Raw genomic sequence first — 8,049 nt, 5'->3', positions numbered from 1 at the left:
TTACACTGTGCCATGAGGAATACCTGCCAAGCTGCAGCAACACTGCTTTATGCAGTGTTTTTAACCTGAGGCCCTTTCTTCTCAAGCTGAGGTGCATGCCCTCATGTAAAATAAAGACTCTTAAGTGCTAGATAACCCTTTCACTGCCTCATTTCTCTAAAATGGAGATTGACTGCTAAGAAAATCCTGAATCCAAACTTATTTAATCTTTTCATTTCCTCTTGCAAAATAAGAATCTTTAGCAAGGTTTTTTTTGTTGTTGTACTGCTCCTCGCTGTTGCATTTAGGTACCAGTTCTTGTTTTCCAGGTAGATGGTTATGGTATTTATTCTTTTAGTGCTTTGCTTTTCAATACACTTACTGCCCAATCATAGAATCATGTATGTGGACTAAAGTCCTACTCTTTCTAGGTTTTGGATAACCATTACAACTTTCATCTTTGCAACTTTCTGACTAAGCACTGGGCTCTGGTTTTGTGACACACCTGTAGAAAAGGAAAAGCCTTTACACATGCATACTTAACCGTGGTATTTCTTGGTTCAAATAGTACTTTTTGGAACAGATCTGTTTCGATCCTTTCTGATGGTTTCATCCAACTCATCAGTAGGCTATCTGCCAGTGCTTTGGAAATGCAGTTGAACTTATTTGAGTCCTTATTTTCTCTACAGCTAGGGTCAGGAACAGAAACTCTACATGTTGAAATAGAGTGCCACGTATAGAAATAAAATACTGAGGGGTGAGGCAAGAGGAGGTTACTAGTCTTTGCTAGGTGATGTGCACTATGAATATTTGCTCCATTGCTCAATAAAAGACTTCAAATGGATCGTAAGATCACTTCTATAGAAGTGAATGGCCTAGATCTGGCCATCGTCGTTCGACAGTGTAGCTTCTTTGTTGTCCTAGTGCTACTACTTCCCTTGGAAAACTGATCCAGGGAATGCTGTAATGCATATAGATAAAGTCACAGATAGAATAAAAGACCAGACACAGAAGAGACAGGTGGCTCTGTGTAGATGGGACATATTACAACATTATCTTCAGGTAGGTTTTATTCAGTAAAAAAAAAAAAAAGTATTAGAAGTTACCGGGACTTTCTCTGATACCAATAACATAAACATGCTCAGCTGTGACAAAAAGGGATTCTTTGTACAGAGCCCGATGGTCTGCTGCTTTTATGAAAGTAGCAAGATCTTCATAAATTCAGATCTTGTAAATTTTTGAAAAGCAAAATAATAACTAATTAAGTGTCTGACTCTGGAGCTTATGGTGGAAGATATTGGAGTTGTTATTTACTGTTTACTTTCTTCTGTTAGTTTTGTTAGTTTGTGTCTTCCTGGGCAGGAGAGAGGAAGAAATAAGCTCTGTCACACATAAAAAAATTAGTGTCCTCAAGAATGTTTTTAGTGTTAGTCAGTCACTTGGGCAGCAGTGATTCAAAACAGGTTCTTAAGAAATGGTCCGAACACCTTGTGTATATGGCTTCTGAAGTGTGAGACTAGTGGTTTAGCGCCCCCTGCCCCACCACAAGCTAACTGAAGCTCTTATGCTTACTGAATCTATTAGCAGAATTGCAGGCACTTGTAGCTTGAGCCATGCCAGCTGTGACAGGAACTTCTTCCTGCACCAGCAGTTCCCTGCAAATGGGTTACAAGAAGCACTGGTTAATTTTAATCTTGGGACAACTACATGAGATAATTTAATTCTAAAAAAAATGGTGCCTGCGTTACCTGGAACATTCTTGTCATTTGTCCCATGTAATAGGGGTTGTTACCAAATTTTATTACTTTAGATATGCAGAGAAAAATGGGATTATCCTATCCAGGTTTACCTAGTGTAGTTAGCAATCCTGTTGTGTCTTCGTTCAAGCTTCTTTTCTGCATTTGGACGCAGGTTTTTACAAGTAATATGTGAACCAAAGGCAACATTTCAGGTGCATTTCAGAGTTCCTACTGGAGTGTTGTTGCAGCACTGTTTATTATTTGAACTGTACTGCTGATTTAAGCAATTGAAGTAGGATGCACAATTTTTTTTTCTTACTGATTTACCTGATGACCTAGGGCAAATCAATGAGGATATTGATCTTTATTCATCTTTGTATAAGCATGCAAAATATTCCAGTTGGGTATAGTAAACAAGCCCTAAGCCAGATCAGCACATTAAGAAGTTGGACAAATACAGGGAACAAAGGAGACATTAAATCAGGCTTCAGGTAGAAGAATTAAGTTGTGATGGGAGAGGCGAGCATTGCAGATTAATGGAGGGCGCAGAGCTGGTTCTATCTAGTGCTGGAAAAGGAGTTGGGGAAATAGATAGTGTTGCAGTTGTTCTGCACAGTTGGCAATGGAAAATTTAAGAGCGTGTTTGACACTAAGTGATCAGCAGAGGACTTAAAATGTTACTGCACATCTGAGTCACGACCCCTTTTTTTAGTACTCAGGTTTCACACCGAGAGGTATTAACGTTAATCAGAGAGACACATGCTGTATGAATGATCCCTGGAGGTGCGCGCAAGTGTCAAGGTGAGAGAAAGACTTGAAGAAAACAACCAGAAAGTACCAAGAACTGAGGCCTCGATGTCTTTATTAAGCCAGTAACAGTTGATAGAGCTATAACTTCTGAAAGGAAGCTCTGAGCTGGCTGTCGGGGGATGAGTGCTACCCATCAGAAAACTGGTAGTGACAGGGTGAGTGTGCTGCAGGGAGGCTGTTTAACTGCCCAGCTCCCTTCTGAGAGCCAGTCTTGGAGGAAAGCACGGCCATGTTTTCCATAACAAAGCCTAGTTTGAAAACTAGCAGTGAGAATCAGCCTTTTGGGTGAATCCTGGCACGAAGGCCAGGCTACAGGCCTTTGGGTGCTTGCTGGCCAGAGAGGTCACAGCTCCCAGTGTGCAGTTGGGAGACAAGCTGGCAGCTTGTCGTGTGCCCCTGGCCTGATCTGCTGATGTTAGCAAGCAGTGGGAAATAAGTAGCAGAAGAATATGCATCCTTGTTGGACAATTGAAAAGTGTTAGATAGTACTTTACACAGACCGATAGCATATGCAGTACAATGAGGCTGGAGCTGTCTCCATAGACCCACAGCCTGTGCCTAGAATAGTCTGGGAGATTAAGAGAAAATTAGCCATATATTCCAAAGAAATTGCAGTAAATGAGGAACAGAAAAAATTGGAAATAAAAGCAAACTACCCCTTTCCCCAGAGGGATATTTTTCCTTGGTTAAGTGAACTCTGAGCTGCTATTCTGGGGAGCAAAGACCTGAGACTATGAGTAAAGCAACTTGGCAAAAGCCCAGACAGACTGCAGCGTGGTTTGGCTACGTTTGCCGCTTGATACAGGCAGCCCGGAGAGGCAGGTGGGGGCCCCCATCCTGCCTCTCAAACGTGTTTTTAAGGAACAGGCCGTGGCAAGAGGTTCCTTCCAGGGCTGGGAAGTTCCTGCCACTCTCGGCCTAGGTAGAGCTGGCTGGGAAACCCCAAATCTCTCTTCCTAGACATCTCTTTCAGAGCATCCCATACCACTTCTTTGGCTTTGCTGTAGAGAAAGCAAGAAAAACATCTGTACAAGAGCATTCCCAGGTTACGAATCATACTGACAATGTGCCAAAAAAATGTCATTTCCCAGCCGATGGTACATGATGGAAAGCAAAAGCTGTGGAAATCAAGGCTACTACATTATTTTAGGCAGTTCAAGGCTGATGCGTTGTGAGAGACTGCATAGGGAAACTATTAAGGGTTGTCTGTCCCAGTGCCCTTTCCCATCCTGTGTCTGAGTGTTTGCATGAGGTCAGCTCCTTTTTCCAGACCGTCCCTGGCACCCACATCCCCTACCTAAACACCAAGTGACTGCACAGACCCAACCTAGCACTGAATGCAACCCTGGGGCTGTTCAGGACCCTGGATTTCATCCTGCCACCTGCAACTGGCAGAAGCATCCTTATTTTTCACATGAAGCCGTTTGTTAGAAGCCTTCTAATAGACGCATTGGAAGATCATTGGTTTCTGAGTGGTTTTGACTTTGTAGCATGAACCTCTAAGGTCTAAAAGACTTGTTGCCTCCCAAACCAGCTGCAGGGTGTGCAGGAAGTCCACTCTTTCTCCTCCTTCCTGTCTCCTGGATGCTGGCTGCCCATACAGGTTCTTCAGCCCTGTGTATAATAGCAGGGCCATTTCTCTCCCCACCTGCTGGCCTTCTCCCCTTAGCAGGTAGCTGCTGGTATAGAGCTGCCACACCTGAGTATATACAGCTCCACAATGCTCTCCATGGCTGCACGGTATGAAATATGGAGGCAGCATCTTGATGTCTAGCTGGAAGTGGACAGGAGGAGGAGGGAACAACTGTCTTAGCTTGCCCTAGCTGGTGACCTGAAAACAAATAAGGGAAAGAGGGACACATTGAAGTATTCCTGGTATTTGGAGGGGCAGTTATCTTTTGCAGAACTCTTCTTTCATCTGCAGATGCACAGGCACCCCCTGGCTTCATTGGGACCATTGCCTGCAGTGTGAGTGTAACAGCAAAGGTCACTTTTACCCAGATGATCACAGCAGCCCGGTTGTGGAGACCCACCACAGACAAAACCTTCTTGGAACATCTTCTGGAGAAAGGCTGGTGCTTTCCCCTCAGAGGGCTCCAGAAGGAGAGGAGACCCTTACTATCAGCAGCAAGATGCTAGAAGTTCATCCCAAAGCAATTCTTGAGTGAGAGCACAAGAAAATTATTAATCTGTCTAAAAATGAAATTATGAGTATTTTTCCTTCTACGCACATGATGTTGAGCAGTTTAAGCACAGCCACTTGTTCGACACTTCTGCTCTCAGCTCCAAACACTTTGAAGGAAGACGGTAGTGTCACTAGCCAGGGCTGGGACAGCAGGAATTGGGAGGCTCCTTTCACCTTTGGGTGAAAGGCATCTCTGCGACCACCCGTGGGCTCTGTGGGTAGGACTGCAGAGCCCTCACTGGGACACAAAGGGCTTATTGGGGACAGTGCTTCCCCACACCACAGGGGTTCAGCACTAAGCAACAGCCTGGATGTCTCTTTGCACCTCCCCAGTCCAAAGCAGGTCTCACCCCACCCTCAGGATCCTGAAGCTGAATTTCCAGCATCTTCAGGGGACAAACAAATCCCAGTCAGTGAGTCCTGGCTCCTCTCCCAAGCACTGCCATCTCGACATTCTGCAGAGGACAGCCCAGGCACGACTGCACCATGGGGACACGGACACACGCGTGTGTGCACTGGCACACTGACTGCAGAGACACTGCTTGCCCAGCCATGCTGGCTCACAGGTCTCCTCCCCAGTTCCCTGCTCCCAAAATACACTCCTCTACCTGCACTGGCCCCAGGCTGCTCAGCAGCAGCCGCGTTTCTGGTCTCAAGGCAAAAGAAGCCAAAAATTCTGTAGAGAATTCAAATAATCTGCTGGTGATCAGCTTTAAGTTGTAGGGCTCAAGATATCTCCAGAAGGGTTTTTTAGCACTTAGAACTGGGGTACTATTTCACACTGCTTTTAAACACAGAGGTATTGCCTTGTTAAAAAATAAAAAATAACAAGTGGCTTCTCAGGTATCCTGCAATGAGCTCCACAGATTATTTATGTATGGGTTAGAAAGGCTTTATAATAGATATGTCTGTTGAGATCACTTAATTTTTTGATGCTAGGCTAAACTTGGTTTATTAAAGCAACTATTTAATTATTTACCCTCTGCTGGTTATCCTCTTTACTTAGGTCTAAATGTTGTCCAGACAGGCAAGACTCCACACACCTTGTAGGTATAACCAGCAGCCCCACGCGCTCCCTGCGCATTCATCTTTTCATTGGTGTGAATCAAACACCCTGGAGGGGCGATACTGTTGGATCCACAAATGCCAGAGACGAGACCCCCGAGATACCTATACGCTATCTGCACAACACATAAAAGTATACACAGCTGTCCCCATGGCTGTACAGGCATATTTACATCTACTCACTATGGCACGCTGCTGGCGCAAAGGCACAGATGCGGTTAAAAATGCATGTGGGCAACCACGTACAAATACCTGTCCCCCCCCAAAGCCGTGCACCGCATTTGTGTGTGTAAAACTAGCGCGTTCACTGTACCCTTTGCTAAGCAGGTGCTGCTCCAGGGCGGCAGCAGCTCTTGCAGCCCTCCTGGACGGTCAGCGGAATGACATGGTGGGAGGGCAAAGCAATGAGAAGTTTGGGTTGATGGCAAGGGCTCCCGCAACATCTGCTGTGGCACCCTCAGCTACTGATGAATGCTGGTTGGGGTAGAAGTCCTTGCACATAAATGGTCCTTAGGAGAAAAAAATGCTGGTGGAGCAACAAGGTCTCCTGAGCCCGCAGCATTGCTGGACTTTAGGAACAGGCACACAAGAATTGTTAATGCTGAGGATGTCCATGTCCCACCTGTGGGAATAAACCACAGGGAGGAAGTTCTGCCATGCTGTGTCCAGGGGGAACCATTCTTGACTAAGCATGAGCACTTTATCGCTCATGCTCTAAAATCTTTGCATTTTGAAATTTTCATCCCAGATCACTGCTGCAATGCAGGTCAAAGTTGCTAACCTATTAAAAGCAATTACAAATGTTATTACTCCAGTTATGTCAATGCCATTCTGCAGCAGGACATTGCTCGGCCTCGTGCACATTACGTCTACAGGCATGAAACACTTTCATCCAAGCTGAAGCATTTGCCTTTCAGTTCCACTAAGTGACCTCTTGCGAAGTCATCTGGCGTTGCAAAGCAAATCGCAGCAACCATCTCGCTTTTTTTTCCGTTCCTTATTTAATATATTGCTACCATATCTCCCTGCATCTGATTGGTTTTATTGCTCTGTACTAATCATTCCTTTCTCATTTTGTGTTTCCCTTTTTCATGAAGCCCCAGCTGCGCACGACTGGAAGTGACGGCTGCATGCACTGGTGGGGTAGCTGGGCTGGAGATGGCTCTGACCTTGCTGCAATGGCAGGCTGGCAGCGGGCTGGTGTCCATCTCCTGGGCCAGAGCTCCTCATGCTCCCCACGGAGACAGGCTGGTCACTCGCCAGGGCACCCCAGGCATCACCATTGCCCCAAGCCACTGAGGAGACCAGAGGGGCATTGCTGTGCCTGGTAGCAGCCACAGCTCAGCTGTACCCACTACTGCTTTGCTTTCATCTAAAGCAGGCTGGGGCGCGGGGGAGACACACTCCTCAATCTGTTTGCCTCCTGGCAGCTATAGCTGTAGGTTATCTATAGCTAACCAGCACGTGCTGCAGGTAGGGAGATGGTGCTTTTCCAACCTGGGCAGGAGGCAGCTCTGCTGCACTGGGCGCTGGCACACAGCATTTTCTGAAATACAGGCAGAAAAAGATATAGCCCGTGACTTTTCTGCAAGGAGAGCTGGGCAGGAGGCCATTCAACTTATGAATTATTGGTTGGCTCACGCAGAGGGAATACCTGACACTGTAGGAAGATGGGGAAAGTGCATGTTCCCCCCCCTCCACACAAGCCCAAATGGGACACCCCCCCACCCCCCACCCCCCATCTGCAGCACGTAGCAGGGAGGTTTGCGCTTGCCTTGGCTCTGTGTCCGAAGTCCTCATCAGCCTCCTGACCACTCATTAGGCAACAACAGGGGGAAAAGAGGAGAGAGGCAAACCCTCGGAGCTGACTGAAGCTCAGCTGCTTTATTTCTGTAAAGGTCTCCACGCTGCTGAGGTGCTGGCATTCAGGCATCCACCTTTGCTTTGATTTTTACCTTTGGCCGATGAGTTAGGCTAGTGGGCTCCAAACTTTTTTGATTGTGCACCTCCAGCAATAAAAGTAAATATATTAGGGGGCATGCATGCCCCCAATATACATATATTTACTTATAAATTATATACATGTACTACTGTACTAACAGGTACATTATAAAACATACACAAAACCAGAAATTAATAAAGGATGAGATGAAGATGAAACAAATATTACTTTATTTTATTTATTAATAGTACAAACAGTATTTTCTTTCTGCACCCCAATGTTGTTTTCTTCTGTATGCACCTCACTTTGCAGATTGCTGATGTGCCAAA

This window comes from Grus americana, chromosome 1 (genome assembly GCF_028858705.1).
Source record: "Grus americana isolate bGruAme1 chromosome 1, bGruAme1.mat, whole genome shotgun sequence".
NCBI classification, from domain to species: Eukaryota; Metazoa; Chordata; class Aves; order Gruiformes; family Gruidae; genus Grus; species Grus americana.
Note: the sequence above shows the minus strand (reverse complement) of the source record.